A 23,758-nucleotide genomic window follows, 5' to 3' on the forward strand; every position below is an offset into this window, starting at 1 on the left:
AACTTCTTTGAGACAGGGTCTCTCTTTGGCTTGGAACTCCTAAGTTTGGCTGGCTGCTGAGCCTCAGGGATCTTCTGTTTCTACCGTCCTGGTGCTAAGATTATCAGTGCCCACCGCCACACCTGGCTCTTACGTGGGTGCCGGGGATTGAACTCCGGTCCTCCTGCTTACTAGCCAAGCATTTACCAGCTATCTCCTTAATCCCAAGATGAATTTCTGCTGCAGACTCTGCATATGGTTTCTCATCTTTGTATCAAACTTTCCTTTGTTAAAAAGAAAGGTTAGTTCAATAAACTTGTCTCTTCTGTTCACTTTCATTAACCTGTTTATAGTTACTTTGATATTTAGGATTTCTATCTCCATTACCGCCAATACAACTCCTTTCCTGAGTTTATGGTGTTAGTCTTATCTTAATTACTTGTTATTTTGGAAACTCTTTCCACTTTGGCTGTTTTGCTTCTTTCGGGCATAAAAAAGCCCCCCATATACATGTTTATATATATATATATATATATATATATATATATATATATATATATATATATATATATATAGAGAGAGAGAGAGAGAGAGAGAGAGATACACATATACATATATATATGTACACAACATATATTTACTTTTTACTATGAACCACGTCTCACTGTCAAAATTTCCTTTCTTACTGAACTCTTCTGTTTCCTATTTTAATGATTTTTTTGCCATCTATTTTAGCTTACAAGATGAGAATAGAAACTAAATTAGATCGAGATAAAGAGCAGAGAGGAGTGTCTTATGGCAAGAGAGGGAATTAGGGAATTTAGAAACAAGAGAAGCATTAGGCATAAACCCAGCCAAGGTTTTCTGTGGACCACAGAAGATACTTGCATGAGAGAGATACCAATAAAATTCACATTTCGGTGGAAAGGCTGTGATAGCCAATTGATCCATAGCACATGCATTTCCAGTTAATCAGGACTTTCACATGTCATTAACCTTACATCCTTAATTGTTAAGCCAGTAATCTTCTAAAAACTATCCCCAAAAGATCATTACCCAGAGCTGTGAAAAATGAGAAATAACCAACTTTTCTAATTTTGTCATTCTTTATATAGATTCGTAGCTGTTTTTTTTTTTAAACTTCATTTTCTGCAATTGCTTCTTACGATACTACTCCTCCCTCTCCTCAGGTTTTTCTTTTTAAGAGGGGATTGACTAAGCATTATTTTTTTTTCTTGTCTGAGAATTTAGTAGAAGCCAAGCCTTACAACTAATTGGCTGTGTGGCCTTGAAAGATTCACATTTCTCATGTGTATATAATATGTAACATACACCTTGAGGGTTTTTGTAAAGATAAAGAAAACACTGCACAAAAGGCGCTAATTCCCACATCACAAGGTAATAAGGCTCACTAACCATTTTAGTTATTTTATCATTATATTGCTCTCATTGCTGCTATCTTGAGTTCTTTTCTTTTCCCCCCAGGTTGCTGAGAGGTTGGATTTTCTGCTATCGTGTCATCTACTTAAGCCAATATTGAGACAGAATCTTTGCTTAAATGTGAAAATCTGCAAGAACTTGCTCATTGGGGCTGAAGAGATGGCTTGGCTGTGAAGAACTGTACTGCTCTTGCAGAGGACACAAGGTCGTGTCCTAGCATCAGAGTAAGGCAGCTTACAACTGCCTGTAGGTTCCAGGGGATCTGACAACCTCTTTTGGCCTCCATGGGTGCCTGTATGTTTATGGTATGTATACAGATAAGCAGGCACACACTGATACATAATAAACACAATACATAATACACATACACATGAATAATAAAGACTGAACAAGCCAAAGAAAGAAAAGAAAAACAACTTGTGTATAATGAAATATCAAGTCTCCTATCCGCTCTGTGTTGTTCTCAAGGAAATAAATTATAACCATCATCATTTTTCATTGGAATTAGTCTTGAAAATGAAGAAACTTCCTATTCTAATGGCAAAATAATTGATGAACACTATTTTCCCTGGACAATATTTTAAAGATAACAATAGTCTTCTATTTTGATTTTTCTTCTACCTTTCTCTTTTAAGATCATTTACCCTGGCATGACCACTAATGTTTCTTTTACCCTTTTATTGAAGATAGATTTTTTTCTCACATAATATATCTTGATTATAGTTTCTCCTCCCTCTACACCTCCCAGGTCCCTCCCATATCCTCTCCCATCTGGATCCAACCCCTTTCTGTCTTTCATTAGAAAACAAACAGGCTTCTCAGGGATAATAATAAAACAGAGTATAATAAGATAAAACAAAAACCAATGCATCAGAGTTGGACAAAGAAAAAAAACAGAAGGAAAAGAGTCCAAAAAAAACCCCACAAGAATCAAAGAACCACTGTTTACCCATCCAGGAATCCAATAAAAACACTAAACTGGAAGCCATAATATATATACAGAGGACCTGGTGCAGACCCATACAGGCCCTGTGTGTGCACTTTCAGTCTCTGTTAGGCTTCTAAGGAATAATAATAAAATACAACATAACAAACAAAAACACATTGGAATAGGACAAAACAAATAAACAGAAGGGGAAAAGCCCATGGAACCACACAAGAAACAGATATAGAGGCAGAGACCAACTGGTTTGCATACTCAAGAATCCCTTAAAAACTAGAACTCATATAAGCAAAGGACCTATAGAGTAAATATACATACATACATACACACATAGTGTGTATATATATATATATATTAAAGAAAGAAAAATCCTGATATGATATTTTGACACATGGAACCTCCAAGGACACCATTGAGTTTGTTTTCTGCTGCCCATCTCCTAGTGGACATTTAACCTAACCTTAAGAGTAGTTTGTTGCCCTAGTGAGACTCCCTTGGAGAAAACAAAATGTTCACTGGAAAATGGTTAGCAATTGGAGATGGCTTCTAGGTTAAGGACAGGGGCATGTGTCAACTTCTCCTGTCAGCACTGGAACCCCGTCTAGTGCAGACCTGTGCAGGCCCTGTGCGTGCTGCTTCCGTCTCTGTGAGTTCATACCTGCATTGATCCTGTTGATTTAGAGGGCCTTCTTTTCTTGTTGTCTTCCATCCCCTCCGGCTCTTACAAATCTGTATGCCTCCTCTTCCACTGGGTTCCCTTAACCCCGAATGGAGGGATTTGATGGAGACATCCTTTTTAGGGCTGAATGTTCCAGGGTCTCTCACTGTCTGCATGATGTCTAACTGGGGGCCTCTGTGTTTGTTTCCATCTGCAGCAGGAGAAAGGTCCTCTCTGATGATGGCAGAGCCAGGCACTGATCTATGAGTAGAGCAGAATGTCATCTGGAGCCATTTCTTCGCTACTTTATTTACTTATTTAGAACAGTCACATTTAGTTTTACCCTAGGACCCTAGGCTATGTAGTCTCAGGTTCTTGGTCATCCAAGCAGTGTCAGGTGCGGGTTTCATCTTATGGAATGGGCCTTAAGTCAAATCTAATGTTGACTGGTTACTCCCACAAGCTTTGTGACAACATTGTCTTGCAGGTAAGACATCACTGTAGATCAAAATTTTGTAGCTGGATTGGTGTTTACATTTCTCCTTCAGTAGTGTGCAGAGTATCTTCTCTTACCAAAGATGCTAGCATGTAGGGGTGAGGCTCTATGTAGGTATCATCTTTGAACTTCAACATGTTCAAAACATTGTGTAGATGTTGTCTTCAGCAATGAGGCCTTGCTGTAAGTTTTTGGAGAAGAACCTATAGTCTTGGCAACATCCTGGATTGTTTGGGGATTCCCATGGGACCCCTTTGTTCAACAACTCAATTAGATATAACTCAATCTCAGTACTGGAAGATTCATTTGGTGACAAGAGATGTCCAGTTGGGGCTCTGGCTTCCCCGTTATTTGGCTATTTCATTTAGATCACCTTTATATATGTATATATTCTTGGAAGCTTATACTGTATTAGATTTCCCTACTACCCCTCAAATGGCCCTTAATTTTAGCCATCTCTGCCTGGGTTCCTTCCCTCTTCTCTCCTTCCTTCCCTCTTTACCACTTGATCCTCCCAGTCCAGCATCTTGCCCCTATCTATCCACATGTATCTATTCTATTTACCATTTACCATTCCTAGGGAGACTGATCTCTCCCCATACCTAATCTTCATGTTTCTATGCATTGTAGCTTGGTTATCATTGATTTAATAGCTAATATCCACAAATCAGTGAATACATACCATATTTGCTTTTCTGAGTCTGGGTTACCTCATTTGGGTTCATTTTTTTCTAGTTCCATCCATTTTCCTGTCTGTTTCATGATTTCACTTTTTACTGCCTGCATCATATTCCACTGTGTAAATATATCACATTTTTTTAAAATCCATTCATCTATTGAGGAATATTTACATTGTTTCCAAAATCTGGCCATTATGAATAGAGCAGCAATAAATATTGTTGATCCAGCGTCTCTGTGGTAGGATGCAGGATCCTTTGGGTGTATGACCAAGACCACCAATGATTTTATAGCCAGTCAAGTAAGAGATAAATAGTCAGGCTCTTTGTGTCTGAATTAAATGAAAAGAAATGAAGTCATGGATTTTCTGAGTAAACACTCAAGATGTTTAAGATAGGAAACCTCAAATTGGAAAGAAAAGAAAATGAAGTCAGACAGAGCCAGTCTGCCGCAGAGTTAGAGTCCCATTCCTGAATCACAGTACTGTACACTGAGTGTGCCGAGAAAAGAAATGAAAGAGCTAGCAGTATTCAATGTGGCTTCACAAAAGCCCTTTCTTAAAGACATAGCTAGGAAAATACTGGGAATGAAAAGAAGAACAGTGACTCAAAAAGTAATATACGGTGTCAGGTTGCTGAGGTTAGTGAAGAAAATGTTATTTAGGTGGATCTATCTCAAAGGCAAAATAAAAGTATTTTGAGCTAATGCTAGCAACAGGCTGAGAAAGGAAACATTTGATACATTTTTTTTGAATACTCTGTCATTCAAGGGAAACTCTACTGAAAACTGGCTTGCTAATAAAGCAAGAACAACATTTGAAATCAGGGGAAGGGTTTCTGTTCAACTGAGCATAAGGAATGATAGTTCACCCGCTGTATTCAAGTTATGTGAAAAGTATGACTATGCAGAGAAATTGACTTATCCAAAGCTGTGGAAGGGTCAGACCTCAGGCAAGACAAGAGTCTGTGTTCTCAACAAACTAAAACGACCTAATGATATTATTTCTGGATAAAGGATAGCCGACAATGAAAGCCTGCACTTTAGGGTTTGATTGTGTTGTGGTTCATGGTCAGATTTGAAAAAGCAAAGAACTGGTTCTTTCTGGATTGCTTTTGGAAAGTGTTGGATCCTGTAGATTTCCTTCTTGTTTACATGAAGTTTGGTTTGATTTCTTCAACTTAACACGGCAATAAATAAAAAGTAAATATCTTATAGATCAAGATATGCTCCCATTTCAAGAATTTGGGATATTGAAGACAGTTTGCAGGTGACAGATTCCTGGATAAAGGATGTCTCATCTTCCTTGGAAGCATACTTCCATTCCAGGGGGCTGAGGAATGTTATGTATGGATCTAGTGCTAACAGCATCTCTTGGATCACAGTTGTACTGTATCCTATATGTATATCTCATATCAGTGCCAAGTAGAGCTGGAGGCATAGATTGAGGAATCGGGATACCAAGAGTATAAATAACAAACATTTTCACCAACAATGGAGATGCAGAAATATTAAGCAACCTTCCAGAGATCAACAGCTGGCAAATGTTCCACCTTTCACATTTCAACCACACAGACTTGACAAGGTTAATAGACATTTAAGATGCACCAAAAATAACTGTGACTATGTCAAGGACTGCCAGTTCTCCTCTTGGAGACTCCATAAATCCTTCATAACTTAGGGAATTTGTGCAATAATAAAGAGAAAACTTTTATTAGTATAATTGCCCCTTGATTGGAAAATTCAAGCAAGGACAGGAATCTTTTGTCAGTCACTCTCTTAACAAATGAGGTTCCAACTGAGTGGTGGCTGTGAACCTAGGAAGTCTTGCAAATTTCATGATGAAATAGTATGAATGGAAGAAAGAATACTAAAGCTAGTAGTAAGTCTACCTTGCATATTCAAAGGTCACATATTAAATGCCATCTTTGTCCTCAATATTTCCTTCCAGCCTACACCAGCAGGCAAACTACTGTCCTGTATTTTGTACTTATTATGAATTACCATTATTTAGTTTTACCACATCTGTATGTATGTATATATAAAAATGTCATTGCTAGGTGTACCTGTTTTTGAAGATTTTATAATAGAATTATTCCATGTGTACAAAGATACACACACACACACACACACACACACACACACACACACACACACACACACAGAGCGACATTTTTTTAGTTGAATTGTAGAGTTCAAAGGCCTATAAAGGTGGTTCACTCAGCAGGTTAAAGTTGCATGCTTCCAATACTGATGACTTGAGTCGGATCCTCAGACCCCATATGGTAAAAGGAAAGAACCTAACGGTTCTGTAAGATGTCCTCTGACATCCATTGCTGGTATACACACACACACACACACACACACACACACACACACACACACACACACACACACACACACAGAGAGACAGAGAGAGGTTATAAAATGTAAAGAACAAAACTGAAGAGAGTTGGGACTTCAGGGGGCGAGCGCTATGGCTCAGTGGCTGAAGTGTTCCCTATATGTAAACATGAGGACCTGAGTTTGCTCTAACAGTGACATAAAGCCAGGCACAGCACCAGCTCATATCTGCAGACCCATTGCTGGGTATGGAGACAGAATGGTGCTGACAGCCAGCCTCCTAGCCCAAACAGCAAGCTCTATGTTCAGGGAGAGACGCTGTCTCAAAATGTAAGGGGAGAGAGTGATGGCCTCCAGACACCCATGTACCTCAATAAGCATGTATAGACACATGCATGCCACACACAGACAGACTTTTAATAAAATAAAATGAAAACAATAGATTTTGGGTTTCATTTTCCATAGCTGACTCATGTGCTATATTCAATTATATATATATATATATATATATATATATATATATATATATATATATATATATACACACACATATACATACATACATATATATATATATATATAATTTGTTTTTATTTAAAACGTTTTCATGCAGTATATTTTGATCATGTATTCCCCCTCTCTCAACTCCTCTCAGTTCCTCCCCATTTTGGGGTCTGGCTCCAATTTTGAGTATTTTGTATCATGTACAAAGCTGCAATGAACACTGCTCAATGCTCCCTGTTTCTCATCTGCAGAAGCCTCTCTTGAGTATACCCAGGTTAAGAGCTGGTATTAGTTTCTGCGGATCTGAAATTTACATAATTTCCTCTTTATAAAAGAGCAAAGTAGCACTAACTGAGGCATGGATAGGGCTATTTACTTGGATTAAAAAAAGGAAACAATGGCTCATGTTAATGGGTCTTACTTAGTGAATGTCAACCATACACTTTTGAATTATTAACTACTATTGTTCTGATTTTTGAGAAAATTGGCAATAACTGTCACATGCTTATTGAGTATGCCTCATTTCTTTCCTGTGAGATGTGTTTCCCAAATTTCTGTCCAAATTCTAATTAATGCAATATAAAAATATGCCAATGATCCCTACATGTATTGCAGTTTTATTCTTCTTGTTTTTTCACCTTTCCAACTATATATACAATAGGCATTTTATATACACATTAGGTAATTTTTTTAAATGTCAAATACTAAACCAGGGCTTATGGTTAAAGCATGATTTATGGCTTCTCTGCATGTTTTATAATTTATTTATAAATAACTGGATTCACTTGACAGTCTCCAGTTCTCTTTTACCACATCTTTCCTTACTATTCATATAGGTCCCTTTTTATTTGATTTCTTTACTTTTTTATTTATATTTTTTATATAATATATTTAGTCATGGCTCTCTTCTCCCAATGCTTCCATTGGTTTCTTTAGCTGTCAGTCATGAATGTTTCCATGTACTTATCTGTTAATTCCAGTATTTGGATCACTGCTAGGTTTTTGGGTATTCTTCCTCATACTTATGGACATTTGTAATTTAGTCTCCTCCCCCAGAATAATTTGTTGCTTTAGTTTTATAATGGTGCTCATCTATTATAGTAAATGTGGAAATTCAATGTAAATGTATCTATCCAGAGTGGATTTAACTTTTCAACTTAACCACTATCCCTAGTCATTTAACCAAGATTCTATTGCAATTCCTTTCAAACACTTTCAAAAATGAAAGAAAGAAGGGAATGCTGTAATTCATTCTTAGAGGTCAGTCTGATAAAATACCAGACAAAGACAGCCTAAGGAAGCTGGACAATGGCCATTAGGACCACAAATTAGCTGTGGAATACAGTAGCAAAGGTTACATAGCAACATGCTGCAGAGATTATACACTCTGACCAAATGAGAAGTAAACCACTGACCAAGTGAGATTTTCTCCACAAATGCAGATGGATTCCACACCAAAAAGGCAACACATTAAGTCCCACTAATGAGAGAAAGCAAAAGCATACACAACAAGAAATCCACATAATCACCTCAACTGATCCATAAAATGCAGTTGAAAAATCCAACGCCATTTTGTAAAAGTAGTCAGGCTGCCATGGATGTCCCTTTTGCAACCCTATTCAGAGCTGTAAAAGAAGTATAAAAATAAGCATTTAGGATGCTAAATACATAGATAGCCAACAAATTGGAACCGAAGTAAAACTACCTCAGACAAAATAATCTAAAATATGTAAAACTCTATGGAATATATAATACAACAATTAAAGTAATGAATTTAGAAAGAATTTTCATATATACATAAATATCAATTATATTTCCATATATCATTGATAAGCAGTCTACAAAGGAAGTACAGAATGAAATAGCACCACAAAATAAAATAGTCAAACAAATTTTATTTTAAAAAAAAGTAAATCTTGTATACTAAAACTATAAACATATGACCAGAAGGAATTTTAAATATACTTAAATAAATGGGAATGCTTTCCGTGTTTATGAACTGGATAATCTGATACTGTTAAAATGGCATGAGTGGCTTAATGTACACATCAAATAATATCTTTTTCCCAGACGCCAATGGCCTGGACTTGGGGATATAGTTTAGTTGGTACAATACTTGCTTAGCTTGTATGAAACCCATGTTCAATTCCTAGCATAGTAAATTATAAAGTTACATATGGTGGCATACACCTGTAATACCAGCATTCAGGATGCCCAGGCAGGAGAATCAGAAGTTCAAAATCTTCCTCGACTACATAATAACTTCAATATATCCAATTTAAAAAAGGGCCAATGGCTTTTTATAGAGAAATGTAAATATGATACTGAAACTAATAAAATATTGCAAGTAACCTTGAATAGCCAAATATTAACAAATGAACTAACAAGTGAGGGAATCACACTCTGGAAAATTAATAGCAAAATGGCAGCAATAAAACAGTCTAGCATTATTCTAAGGCTGGACATATAAGCCAACGAATAAGTGAGAATGTTCAAGTAAACTAAATACCTACGGTTAACTGATGTTTGACAATGCTGTCAAAAGCATTCATTGAGGGAAGGAATCTAGTCCTGTCTGTAACAGGCACAGGGACAGCAGGATGTTCATGTGGGAAAGAGTAAGGTGTGCTGCAAGTGAAATGCAAATCCAAATGCACCAGATACCTGAAGAGAAGAGAGAGATACATAAATTTTTGAAGAAACCCAAAGTAAATCCTCATGACTAGATTTTGCAGTTCCTTTAAGATACGACAGCAAGAGCACAACCAACCAAAGAAAGTAGACAAATTAGTCACCACCAAAATAAAATCAGCCAACTGTGCATAAAAGATCATGACCTAGAGAGTTGAAGGCAGTCTAGAGACTGGTAGAAAATATTTGTAAATCCTGTATCTGAGTCTTATCTACACTGCATAAAGAAAGATATTATTGTTAAGGGAAAAAAAAAGCAACCAAATTAATAAACATGCCAATGAATTTACCAACTACTGTTTTCAGATAAGCTACACAAATAACCAACAGTCACTTGGAATGTACATTAAGATTGAGGAAATCAAGTCCAAAATTGCAATGATACACTCTTTCACATCCACTAGTATAGATGCCAATGATGACATGGAAAAAAAAATCACAACCTTCATTTTCTGTTGAGAGCAAGACAAATGATGCATTTGCTATGGTTAACGGATCCTCCATCAAGTGGTTTTTCCTTAGTCGTCTTCAAAAGTATCTTTTTAAAAATTATTTTCCTTAAACACATTTTAGCACTGTCTTGTTCAGTTCCATAAAACACGGATGTGTTAAAGCATCACTCCAGTGATAACTGCTCAGGGAAAAAAGTACTTTGTGAGGCTCAAGCTGTCTTGAACTCACTGTGGAGCAGAAGATGACCTTCAACCCCTGATCCTCCTCACTTCCCTCCCAAGAACTTGGATTGTTTATTTCTCTTTTTCATTTTTTTTCACTGAAAGTATTTATTGTGCATATGCTCTTGTTATGGCTTAGGCTGGGAAATGTCCTCAGAGGCTCATGTGTTGAAGTTCTTGAACTATACCATGCTCAGAGGCAGGCTTTAGAGAAATGGCTAGATCATGATTGCTATGGGCTCATCAGTACATGACCTAATTGACTGGCTCGTCATGTGATAGGGTGTTGAGTAGTAGAAGCTGAAGATATGAGGCCAACAAGAAGCATCATGTCCTTGGAGATTCTCTTTGCCTCCTCTTCTCCCTTTCCTTTCCCTTCTCTCTCCTTCTCATGGCATGAGCCACAAGCTCCCTACTGCCATGTTCTGCCTCACCACAGGACCAGGATCAAATGAGCCAAATGACCATGGACTCAAACCTTTTGGATCCTGAGGGGAAAAAACATGTACCTCTCCTCCTCTATGTTGATTTTCTCCAATATTTTTGGGGATGAGAAACTGGTTAATACAAGTATGTTCTGGAGACTTTTGTGAGGCAAGAATCAGACTTGTCAATTACTCTGTGCTGTTACAAAGCACAATGGAACTTCAAAACATGGAATAATGCTCATGGGAATAGTAGTAAAAATTGAAGGATAGAGTTCAAGTATTCACACATGGGAAGATACTGATTCGCAAAGGTTTTTAATGTAAGGAAAACATAATAGCTGTGCCAGCAAGATAGCTCAGCAGGTAAGAGCACTTGCCATGTAAGCAAGCCTGGTGACCTGAATTCAATGCAGCAGCGAACAAAGGCTGAATGAAGACAGCATTAGTATTTTAAGATGTGTGCACCCGACATTATTTTTTCCATGAAAGTCTTCATTGCCTGTGAGACCTGTTACAAAATATTACCCATTTTCATGCCTTTGTAAAATGTTTCTTCTTCAAATGGTATGTCTGGTTTGTTTCCAGAAAAGTACAATGGACTGTTGTCTTGTACAGTCTAGCAAACTTCCATCAACTCTGGGGATTTATCTACAGATATGATTACTACACATTTGGGTGTCTCCACTACAAGCTCATCTCTCACTCCCCACCTTTCCTGGCTGCTCTAGACTTGAATCTATGTGGAGAGCAGTGACCTCTTTCTTACTCAGTCTTCTATTAGTAGTCACAAAGTTTACAGTAAACATCATGCTGACTGTCCAGTTATATAAAAGACATTCTTTTATTGCTTTATGGAAATCTTCTGTTTTGCCAGTCCATCAGTTAATGGATGTTTTGGGGACATTTTAAAGCTAAGATTGCACATTTAATTTCAGGTAAACGTCATCCTGTAATCTGCTCTTTTCATCTCTTAGCAGTCTTTATTATGATGTCTTCTTTTCTTGACCAATGTCCCCACGTGTGATTTTATTTTTATATTTTAGAATAATATATCTGCTTCTTTATTTTGTTATGATTCTCTGCAATCATCTTCATTGTTTGTTTCTTTCCATCTCTGCTTCTGTTTTTAAACCTTTTAAATATTTGACTTGTTAATTCAGAGCTATTTATAGCTTTTATTTTTTGTTTTTTTATTAAGAATTTTTTATTCATTTTACATATCAATCAAAGAGCCCCCTCTTCCCTCCTCCCACCCCTCCATCCTCCCTCTCCCAACCTACCTCTCCGTTCCCCCCTACAAGAAGGTAAGGCTTCCTGGGCTGGAGAAAAGGCTCAGCCATTAAAGGCTAGGTTCACAACCCAAAATACAAACTTTTATTTATTTTTTACTATTACTACTGTGTGTATGCTGTGTGCCATGGCACACATGTGGAGCTCAGAGGACTAGCTTTGGGAATGAGTTCTCTACTTCCACCCCAGATGGAACTCAGATCATCAGGATTAAATTCTGGTATCACACTGGCTAAAGAGTCAAGAATTTTACCTGCTGAGCCATCTTTTTGGCCCAGATAATATTTTTCCTTACATAAACCTTCGAAATTTGATATGTCCTCCATGCGTGACCACTTTAGCTATGTCCTTCAATGTTTGTTACTGTGTCCATTATCATTATTCCATATTTCAAAATTCCATTATGCCCTATTGCATAACACCAAGTAATTTGGAAGTGTGATTTCAATTTACAAAAGCATGTTGTTTCTAAAATTACTGTTAGTTTGCTTCTCCCGGAGTTAGGCGTGTTACAGTGGAAAGGGTCATATCTAATCCGCCAAATATTATAACTTTTTGTGAAACACAATTTAAATTGTTAATTGCTATAGATTGTGATCTAATTTGTACAAGTTCTAAGTCATTGGAGAAACCAGAAACAACTAAAACAAAAACTAAACCTCAAACAAAAACCATGCATTCTTCAATCTTTTAGTGAACAAGTTACGAGCAGAAATTCGATCAAACATGCTAATTTTGCTTGTTCAAACTTCCTCTGCTTTATATTTATTTCTTCTTACTATTTACTGGCCTTCTATAGTTGTTGCTTATCCATTTCTGAGTGTTCTGCACCTAATCTTTCTTCCTCAGCTTTGTGCATGTCAACACCTAGATCTCAGGTTTGTTTTGTTTCTTGGTATGCAGGTTGATGATATTTATCTGTTCACAAAAGAAGTACCTGCATTTAAAAAAAATGATAAAGCCAGGCATAGTGGAACAAGTTGGCCACCCCAACATTCAGAAGATGGATAGAGGGATATTGGGAGTTTGAGACTAACCTAGGCTAAGCAGTGAGTTCCAGACCAGCCTAATCTACTTTGTAAGTCTCTGTCTCAAAAACCAAGGTCAGGGTAAGTCAAGAACAGTTGAGGAGCATGTCTGAGGCCTCGGGGTCAATCCTTGAAGCTAAAAATAACCAGTGATAAATTTATTTATAGTATCCTGTGTGCTCTTTCCTCTTTCCTCTCATTCTTTTACTTTTATTCACCTTCATTTGATTTTTGTGGTCTCTTATTTTGAGGGAATGTAAAACTATCAAACATATGTCTCAGAAAGGAGAGGCCACTGAGCTATATAATGTATTTTTTTTCTTCCCATCATTGTTTCAGAATTTCAGAAAATTGTCAGATGAATGCTTTCTCATTTAAACCCTTCTTTTGCTTTATTTCTATTCTTTTAGCTTCTCCTAATTCTACTCCAAATTTCTTTCTTTCTTTTTTATTTTATTAAGCAATTTTTTAAATTCATTTTACATACCAATCAAAGATCCCCCTCTCCCCTCCTCACACCCCTCCAGCCTCCCGCTCCCAACTCACCCCCCATTTCCTCCAAAAGAAGGTAAGGCCTCCCATGGGGAATTACATTTAGTAGAGGCACGTCCAAGCCCCTCCCCATGCCTCAAGTCTGTGTGAGGTGTCCCATCACAGGTAGCGGGCTCCAAAAAGCCTGCTCATGCACCAAAGATGTATCCTGATCCTACTGCCAGGAGCCCCTTATACAGACCAAGCTACACAACTGTCTCCTGTATGCAGAGGGCCTAGTCTAGTCCGATGCAGGCTCCACAGCTGTTGATCTAAATTTTGTGAGTTCCCACTAGTTTGGTTCAGTTGTCTCTGTAGGTTTCTCCATCATGATCTTGATACCTTGCTCATAGAATCCCTCTTCTCTCTCTTTGACTGGACTCCTGGAGCTTGGCCTGGTGTTTGGCTATGGATCTCTGCATCTGCTTCCATCAGTTACTGGAGAAAGGCATGTTTGTCCTTCTAGGTCTGGGTTACTTCACTCAGGATGATATTTTCCAGTTCCAGCCATTTGCCTGCAAATTTCATGATGTTACTGTTTTTAAACTGCTGAGTAGTACTCCATTGTGTATATGTACCACATTTTCTTAATCCATTCTTTCATTGTGGGGCATATAGGTTGTTTCCAGGTTCTGCTATTATGAATAATACTGCTGTGAACATAGTCGAGCATGTGTCCTTGTGGTATGATTGAACATTCCTTGGGTATATGCCCAAAGTGGTATAGCTGGGTCTTGAGGTAGAATGATTCCCAATTTTCTGAGAAACTGCCATACTGATTTCCAAAGTGGCTGTATAAGTTTACACTCCCACCAAGAGTAGAGGAGTGTTCCCCTTGTTCCTCATCCTCTCCAACATAAGCTGTCTTCAGTGTTTTTGATCTGTGTTTTGATCCATTCTGGACTGAATTTGCCTATAAAAAGACACAGGCTAACAGAATGGATATTAAATCAAGACCCATCCTTCTGCTACATCCAAATTTCACATAGTCATGTGGTAGACTTTCTTTTGGAAAGTCAACCTTCCCAATCTCAAGTAACAATATTGAATATTGAGAGAGATAGGAGTATTATAGTCTTCACACTGAGCAACTGCTTTCAGTACTAGATTGGGGGACATGGTTATTAATTTCCAACACACTATGGGATGTATTTGGATTACATTTGGAATATAGGGTAGGGATGCACATGTCATTAGTGCCTCATTTGGACAGTTGTATTCTAAATAACTAATAACACTTTGAATATTAAAATTGTGAACACAACACATTTATGCATCAGCAGTTCTTCATATTCCTATGTTCTACATGATTTATATTTCTGCCTAAATATTTCAAAAACATGTAATTAAGGGATGGAAGATGTATGGCACAAATTTTCTAGAAAGCAACTTGGTAAGTGAGGGATTATTTTATTTATGAGAATGTAAGATGCTAAATGACTCTCCTCTATTATTTCTCTGTATAAAAAAAGGAAGTAAAGACTTCTATTGCTATCAGAAAGTATTTTGATGCTCATTTGTACTTATTTATATTTTTTAAATATTCAGATATTAAAATATTTTTAAGTAGGCAGGTTTCTCTGTTTCCTAAAATTCTTCAGATAGTTACTCTTTGATTTCCAATCTTTAGCAAAGTGTTCTAAGAAAATAAACTGACAAATGAATGAAGATACATTTATAATTATTTCAGTTGGAGATACACTTTAAAAAGTGAAAATACTTTATTACACACTGTGAAAGTTTATGAAGGTTGAACTGGCAGAGCAATGTTATGGTTTAAGTGCTGATGTGAAAAGTCATTTAGTAAACATAACAAAATAAGACTTTTTGTTTGTTTGTTTTTGACACAGGGTTTCTTTGTGTAGCCCTGGCTGTCCTGGAACCTGCCGTGTAGACCAGGCTGGCCTAGAACTCAGAGATCCACCTCTACCTCCCAAGTTCTGGAATTAAAGATGTGTGTTACTATACCCAGTTAATGTTTTTAAAGTATATAATTAATATATATTAATTAGGTCGATAATAGCATTTAAAATTACACAGTACTGTATAATCATTATTTACAAGTTATATGAAATGCTGTGTGCTCTTGATTCTACAACAGCTATTTGAGGTAGATGTTACTACCATTCACCAAAACAAAAGAGATTTCAATATCATTAAGTAAATTTTCCTATGTTGTACCAAAACTGTTAGTCCTCCTTAGAAAAGCCTGGAAATCTATGTTCAAAGAAACTGGCTTTGCCAAATATGGTAGTGATATCATTCCACTTATATTCACATGGAGTAACATTGTTAATTATCCCTATTTTTCAGCAATATACAAACTGGAAAAAGTAAAACACATTGTAACATCTTGAAATATTTTGATAGTTATTTCAAACTCAAAGATTTGAAGAAATTCTAATGTATATGATTACTTTTCAAAGTTTACTATAATTTTGAGTTCACTTAGAAAGCCTAAGATTAATACAACTTAAACCTTTATATACAGTTGGGAATCAAATTGTTTTTTAAAGGAATGCATATTATCATATAAATCTCTGAATAGTTATTAACTAAAATATAAATGTTTACAGAAACACTTGCTTAGTCATGTCCATTGCTTTTCTATTCATAATAGCCAAAAATTAGAAACAATCTAGATATCTACTGACAGATGAATGGATAAAGAAAATATGATACATTTACACAAGGGAACATTTCTCAGCCTTAAAAAATATAAAATCATGAAATTCAGAGGTAAATGGATGGATCTAGAAAAAAAATCATGCTGAGTGAGGTAACCCATACCCAGAAAGACAAATACAGTATGCATTTGCTTATATGTGGATATTAGCTGTTAAGTCTTCAATAAGCAATTTCTCTCCAGCTCCCGCCAACTCCTGCCAGTCCCGGAGCCACTTACAAAATAAACACACAGACTCTTACATTATTTAAACTGCTTGGTCATTAGCTCAGGCCTATCATTGTCTAGCTCTTACTCTTATATTTAGCCCATTTCTGTTAATCTGTACTTTGCCAAGTGGCTCGTGGCTTACTGGTACCTTACATTTTTCTTGTCCTGGTGGCGGCTCCAGGCAGTCTCCCCCTCTCCCTTCCTGTTCCCTCAATTCTCCTCTCTGTTAGTCCTGCCTATACTTCCTGTCTGGCTACTGGCCAATCAGTGTTTATTTATACAGAGCAATATTCACAGCAATTTACAATCCATATAAGCACAGAGATTAGGTACAAAGCAAGGGAATATTGGGGACAGATAGATCTGCCATCAATTCCTATCAGCATTCTGCTATACTCATAGATCAGTGCCTTGCTCAGTCATCCTCAGTGAAGCTTCCTCCTGAACTAGATAGTAATAAATACAGAGACCCACAGCTAGGAAATATGCAGAGAATGAGAGACCTTGGAACACTCAATCCTTCCGTCAAATCCTTCCTCTCATGGATCAAGGAGCCTTGCAGAAGAGGAGGCAGAAAGATTATAAGAGCCAGAGGGGATGGAAGACACCAAAGAAACAAAGCCTTCAGAAACGGGCAGAACCAACACACATATGAACACACAGAGACAGCACGCATAGAGCTTACATGGGTCTTTGACAGATGGAGGTCCCAGTGCTGAGAAATGGACCCAAGCCCCCATTCCTAACCCTGAAGTTATCCCATTCGATAACCACTTGCAAATTAGTTTTTTCCAACGAAGTTTTATTATAGATGTAAACCACTCTTAGGGACAGGCCCCGTACTCAGCAGTAGATGGCAAAGAGAAAATGAACTCAGTGGCATCTTTGGAGGTTCTCTGTCTCATACTGTTTCACCAGGAATATTTATTTACTTATTTTTTAATTTTTTTATTTTACAGCTCCTTTGTGGATGTATCATGGCTTCTGGTTTGGGGTTTTGATGGAATTTCTGTGTGTACAAATGTGTTTGTATGTCCATGTGTATTTCTCGGGTTTGTTTTCTTATCTCCTTTTCTTCTCTTTGTTTATTTTTACCTTATTTTATCTTAATATTATTCTTTAAATGCCTTTTTTGTTTGTTTTCTAAGTAGAGACAGAAAGGGTGGGGATTCGGAGTGGAGAGGAGCATCTCAGAGGAGTTGTGGGATGGGTAACCATAATCAGAAGATAGTGTATGAAAAATATATTTTCAATAAAAGAAAAATAAAAAAAAGAAAATGTAATCACAATGTCTAGAAAATGGATGGGCTCAGATTGAATAATAATAATAATAATAATAATAATAATAATAATAATAATAAAAAGGCACAGTGTAACATTGCATACAATTCCTGTGGTGAATATAACTATAAATTGGCAGTGCTAATTGTTTGTGATATTGTGAAGCAACGTGAACTCCTATGCAATGTTTTCAGGAATGAAAAAAATGCTATAAACATTTTGAAAAAGTTTGGTAGCTTCTAATAAAATCAAGTATACATCTATATGATACAGAAATCCCACGCAAGGTATTTATGGACACAAACTAAAATAATGTCCAAATAAAGACATGTGAGAGAGTTTTCATAGCCACCCTTTTAATAATAGTAATCAAAAACTGGAAACTAGTCCTTCAACTATTGAATGAGTAAAACTGTGGCACATCCATCCAATTAAATACTACCCACCAATACTAGAGTGGGATACTATTAATACACATGCAACAGCATAGATGAGTCTTAAATATATGATTCTAAGTGCAACATGCCAGGCTCAGAGGGCTATCTAGTGCATAATTCTATTTAAATACGATTTTAGAAAAATCGGTGTTATAGTAACAATCAGTAGAGATCAGGTGTGTGAGAGCAGATCAGTGGCAAAACAACACAAGGAAACTCAGGCATGATGGAACTATTCTAAAACTGTAATGTGTAACTGTTATAACTAGTCAGACATGCCCAATGCCAAGGCAGTAAAAGAGATACTTTATTGGATGAAAATCCATCTTATTGGATGCAAATACTACTTCAGTGAAACTGATATTTAAGGTAAAAATAAATAATGTTGGCTTAAGGAAAAACATATCCTCCTTGTTTTCTTATATATATTTTATTTTTTATTTAGTGATAATACATGAGTAATAAAAATGTAATTAAAATCAACCAAAGACTGTGATACATTTTGCCTTTCCTGAATAGAAAGCCCAATGCTTACATGCAAGGGGTGGGGGGTTGTAGGAGAAAACATCAATAAGGCCTCCTGTCCCTGCAGCAACATAAACTGTTTAAGTAGAGCTCACATCATTTACGGATGATAGAGTCATTGTTCCCGGAGCAAGCACGTTTCATTCCATTCCTGCAGCTGCATAAAGGACAGCTCTCAGCTACCTGCAGACATGTCTTTAAACTATATCCTAGGAGACTCTGGGTATGTCCTGTAGGAGTCTCAGAGCATAAGCCAGGTTAAACTAACAAAGCTGTCCAGTTTCTTCCAATCCAAGGATTTCTATAACCATAGAAGCAAAGAGATGCAGCCTCTGACTACACATCGAGGTCTTAAGAATTGTATCCTAGAGGAAATGCCATTTTGAAATCCGGTTAAATTAAACTCCCCATGATTTGTCTTTGTGGGTGATCTGGATCACTGACGAGTAAACGTAACACATAAATACAAATAGGTAGCTCATCTATCATCTTCAGTTTGAAGTCAAGCCCCACTGGTTTATGTGCTCTTTATTGGGCAAGATTATAGGAGTGGGACATCATAATTAAAAATTTTGCATTTTCTTACTAAAGAAGTTGCCTTTTAAATCTTGTTAAATTTGGATTAATCTGTTTACTATATCATCTATCTTGCTTGCAATGCAGAAATATATTAATAATACATTTGAGGTACCCTCAGAGGGCTAACGTCGTCAGTGACATTGAGGACATACTACACAAAGTGAGAGATGTCATTGAGAGCTATTTTGATTTCACAATATTCTTGATCATCATGCTGTTTATTAAGATTCATTAAGCCGGGCGGTGGTGGCGCACGCCTTTAATCCCAGCACTCGGGAGGCAGAGCCAGGCGGATCTCTGTGAGTTCGAGGCCAGCCTGGGCTACAGAGTGAGTTCCAGGAAAGGCGCAAAGCTACACAGAGAAACCCTGTCTCGAAAAACCAAAAAAAAAAAAAAAAAAAAAAAAAAAGATTCATTAAAAGTCCATCACCCTAATTTAACAGGGAAAATCTAATAGATTGCTATTGGAGAGCTTCCACCAAATTAATGTGGAAGAATTTATAACCAGAGCCTTAGCTACGATCATTAAGAAATAAAAAAAAACTATAATGGTATATTAATTACCAGCAAGTATCAATAGTATAATTTGTGAAGAATTTTAAGACTTTATCTACTCCAGGCATTTTAGCAAAATGTTTGGGTTTTGTCTAAATTTTCTTATAATTTCTAGCTATTTTGTAGATCATGTAGATAGAGTCTCAGTTCATGAATTTTACTTATTATATAAGTGTGCTAGTTCAGAATATTATAGAAGTCAAGTCACTTCTATTTGCTCAGTACCGAGAGTGGTCATGTCTTAGTTCCTGTGGTGGCAGGTTCTTCTGCACTGGTGGGTGGCCCAGGGCAGTGTAGCTTCTTAGGTAAAGTGACCAATTTCTCAGGGTCTCCTTTGGAAGGCAGTGGGATTTTCTCACTGTATCCTTACCTAACCTTTGTCAGTGATAAGAAAGATGATTTAGCTCTTCCTACTCTAGAGTTTGATCTTGCCATTCAGTTTGTTTAGTATCCATGCCAAACTGATACTCTTTGTTGGGTTATCTCAGGGAAGGGACACAACAATCTGTACAATGGGCCAATGGGTATTCATCTTTAATAGCAAAGTCTCTCCTATTGGGAAAACAATATTTACTTAACAGAAGACTTCTTTTTGAAAAGCAAAAAACCCCGTGTATTGATTTATTGTCTATGTGTGTGCATACATGGGACTGCATGCCACAGCATGCCTGTGGAAGTCAGAGGACAATTTTCAAATGCTGATTCTCTCTTCCTACCATGTGTCTCCCAGGGATCAAATCCAGATTTGCAGATCTAGTAGCAAATGTTTTTAAGCCAACTCACTGGGCCTTTAAAAAAAAAAAAAAAGACAACGAGATATCTGATGCAAAGAATTACATAGGAGTCCCAACAATGTTTGTTTTCCTATAATAAATCTTACTACTGTCTACAAACAGTGTTTATTTAATTTATTTATGGAAATGCTTAAAACAAACAACACCTCTGAACTTTCTCACTCCATCTTGACTGTAAGGTCCATTTGTTCTTTCAGTGTTATTACGTACCTGGCACTCTGAAAAAAGTACTCACACAAAAGCAAGCAAAAGTTTGTCTTATCCATGGAAGAATAAATTCTAAGAATTAATAATTAAAAAATTCTAATTTTCCCAAAATGATAATTAAAGAAGAGACTTCCCTGTCTGTTCGCTCAGTCCCTTCTCAGAGAATGGACTCATAACAGGTCAGAGACTAATGTCCCTTGAATTATTACTTCCTTGTTTAGCTGCCTCACTGTAAACATAGAGCCTAGACACCAATGAGATGAAAATAAAAATCCCCTGGATAATTTGGGGTTGAAGTAAAAAAAAGATCTCATTTTTTGCTGTTAATCATCCTGAGTAGAAGAAGAACTGGCAACTGAGAGAAAATTACACTTCCAACCAGAAGGTAATCTACAAGGAACAGAAGTCTGGAGCCAGTAGCAGAAAGAATAGGAAGAGAGATGTTGGTGTTGTCAGCTTTCAGGGCCTGGAGCTGGTCCTCAGAAAGATCTGCTTGAGCTTCCATGGCTCATGTTCCAAATCCTTATGAACTCTTACGAGATATTTGTTAATTTATCTCCTTCTCTTTTTGTCAACCTATTATAACGAAGGTCTGTGTAGTTTTGAATTAAAAATTTTGGTCTGTTTTACTGATAACACTTATTTATCTGCTTACTTTTGAGATCTGATGAACTCCTCTCTCCTTTTTAAAAAAGAATTTGTATTTTATGCATACGAGTGCTTTTGTCTGCATATCTACACATCAGAAGAGGATGTCAGATCCCGTTATAAAGGGTGGTGAGCTGCCATATGGTTGCTGGGAATTGAACTCAGGACTGTAGTTGGAAGATTTTCCTGTGTCCCAGCCGGCCAGTGGTCGGGACAAATCCCTCCCACTTGCATCCCCAAGCAAGCACACAGAGGCTTATGTTAATTATAACTGCTCAGCCATTAGCTCAGGCTTATTACTGACTACCTTTTACATTTAATTTAACCCATAATTCTTTTTTTTATTTTTCTTTATTAAGAAATTTTCTACTCACTCTACATATACCCACAGATCCCACCTCTTCCCTCCTCCCACCCCCCAGCACTCTCTCCCAAGCCATCCCACATCCCCACATCCCCCAAATCGAGGTCTCCTATGGGGAGTCAGCAGAGCCCAGCAAACTGAGCCTAGGCCAGTCCAAGTCCCTTCCCACTGCACCAAGGCTGTGCAAGGCGTCACACCACAACCCATAATGCTTATCTATGTTTTGCCACATGGCTAGTGACTTACAAGTATCTTTACATCTTGCTTCTCTTGGCTGCGACCAGCAGTGTCTCCTCTGCTCTCTTTCTTTCTTCATCTCTCTCTAGTTAGAATGTCCTGCTTAACCTTATTCTGCCTCACCATTGGCCAAACAGCTTTATTCATTAACCAATCATAGCAACACATATTCACAGCATACAGAATGACATCACCCATCATTTCCCCTTTTCTTTCTATTCACAACTGAGAAATGGTACCATGCCACGTGGCTAAACATAGATAAGATTTATGGGTTAATTTAAGATGAAAGAGCTAGCTAGTGAGATCCATTATGAGTCATTAGGCCATACAGTTCATAAATAATATAAGCCTCTCTGTGTTTATTTGGGTCCAAGCGGCTGTGGGACCATGGTGCTGTGGGAGCTGGGCGGGACCAGAGAAAACTTACAACTACTACACAGGACCTCTGAAAGAGTTGCTGGTGAGCTTAACTGCTGAGTCATCTCACCAGCCCCCATGAGTTTATCTTAAAAAAAAAAAAACTTACAATTTACTTTATTATAATGAAAATTCTAGAAAAGTATTTAAGGGAAAAGAAGCCCCCAAAGAGTTAAGAGGCTATTTGTTTCTCTGCTTCAAGCAACCCATGAAAGAAAGGAAGATCTTATGTTTTGGTCCCTCTTAATTTAAGTGACAAAAATCAACTTAATAAAAGTTACAGAGATTTCTCTGCGATTACCTCAATTCAAAACAGATTTTGAATTCTTTTTTTTTTTTTTTTGAGACAGGGTTTCTCTGTGTAGTTTTGTGCCTTTCCTGGAACTCGCTTTGAAGACCAGGCTGGCCTCGATCTCACAGAGATTCGCCTGGCTCTGCCTCCCCAGTGCTGGGATTAAAGGCATGCACCACCACCGCCCGGGTTGAATTCTTATTTCTATCTAAAACTTAATCTAATCTACACTCAACATTTTTTCTAAAGAATTGGTCTAAAAATTTTAAAACTGACTGCATATTTTCCTTTTCTTTATTTTTTTTATTTTTTTATTTTTATTTCCTTTTTATTTAAAACAGATTTTTATCATAATATATATCCAAGTTATAAAGTACCTTCTTTACTTGCCCCAGATTCTCTCCACTTCCCATCCCCTCCTGATCAACTCTGTTTCTGTGTCTCATTAGAAAAGAACAGATTGTTAAGAGCTAAAAACCAAACATTACAAAATAAAATATAATAATATAAAGCAAAGACAATAAGACAAATGAAGGAGATTAAGGAAATACATATTGGAAAGGAAGAAGTCAAAGTAGTATTATTTGAGGATGGTATGATACTAATACATAAATGACCTGAAAAATTCCACTGGGAAACACCTACAGCTAATAAATACTTTCAGCAAAATAGCCAGGTACAAAATTAACTCAGAAAAATCAGTACTCCTTCTATATACAAATAACAAGCAGACTGAGAAAAAAATCAGGGAAACAATATGGTGATATTTTATTTGTACTAAAATGTTATTTGTATGTTAATAAATAAAGTTGCCCGGGGTCAGAGCTATTAGCAAGCCATAGG

General features: G+C 37.0%; 2 long non-coding RNA genes across 2 annotated transcripts in view; one reads left to right on the plus strand and one right to left on the minus strand.

Annotated features, from left to right (window-relative positions):
• Positions 1 to 23,758, plus strand: part of LOC128119768 (uncharacterized) — a 39,515-nt gene that overhangs the window by 1,975 nt on the left and 13,782 nt on the right. The window contains exon 2 of the long non-coding RNA XR_008221669.1: positions 1,465 to 1,724. This is a non-coding gene — a long non-coding RNA (uncharacterized LOC128119768). The remainder of the gene's footprint in view (positions 1 to 1,464; positions 1,725 to 23,758) is intronic.
• The window catches only part of LOC128119767 (uncharacterized), a 564,116-nt gene continuing 548,739 nt past the window's right edge, over positions 8,382 to 23,758 (minus strand). The window contains exons 4-5 of the long non-coding RNA XR_008221668.1: positions 9,552 to 9,702; positions 8,382 to 8,663 (exon numbers count right to left, since the gene is read on the minus strand). This is a non-coding gene — a long non-coding RNA (uncharacterized LOC128119767). The remainder of the gene's footprint in view (positions 8,664 to 9,551; positions 9,703 to 23,758) is intronic.

This window comes from Peromyscus californicus, unplaced genomic scaffold (assembly GCF_007827085.1).
Source record: "Peromyscus californicus insignis strain IS unplaced genomic scaffold, ASM782708v3 Scaffold_24__1_contigs__length_46423439, whole genome shotgun sequence".
Lineage (NCBI taxonomy): Eukaryota > Metazoa > Chordata > Mammalia > Rodentia > Cricetidae > Peromyscus > Peromyscus californicus.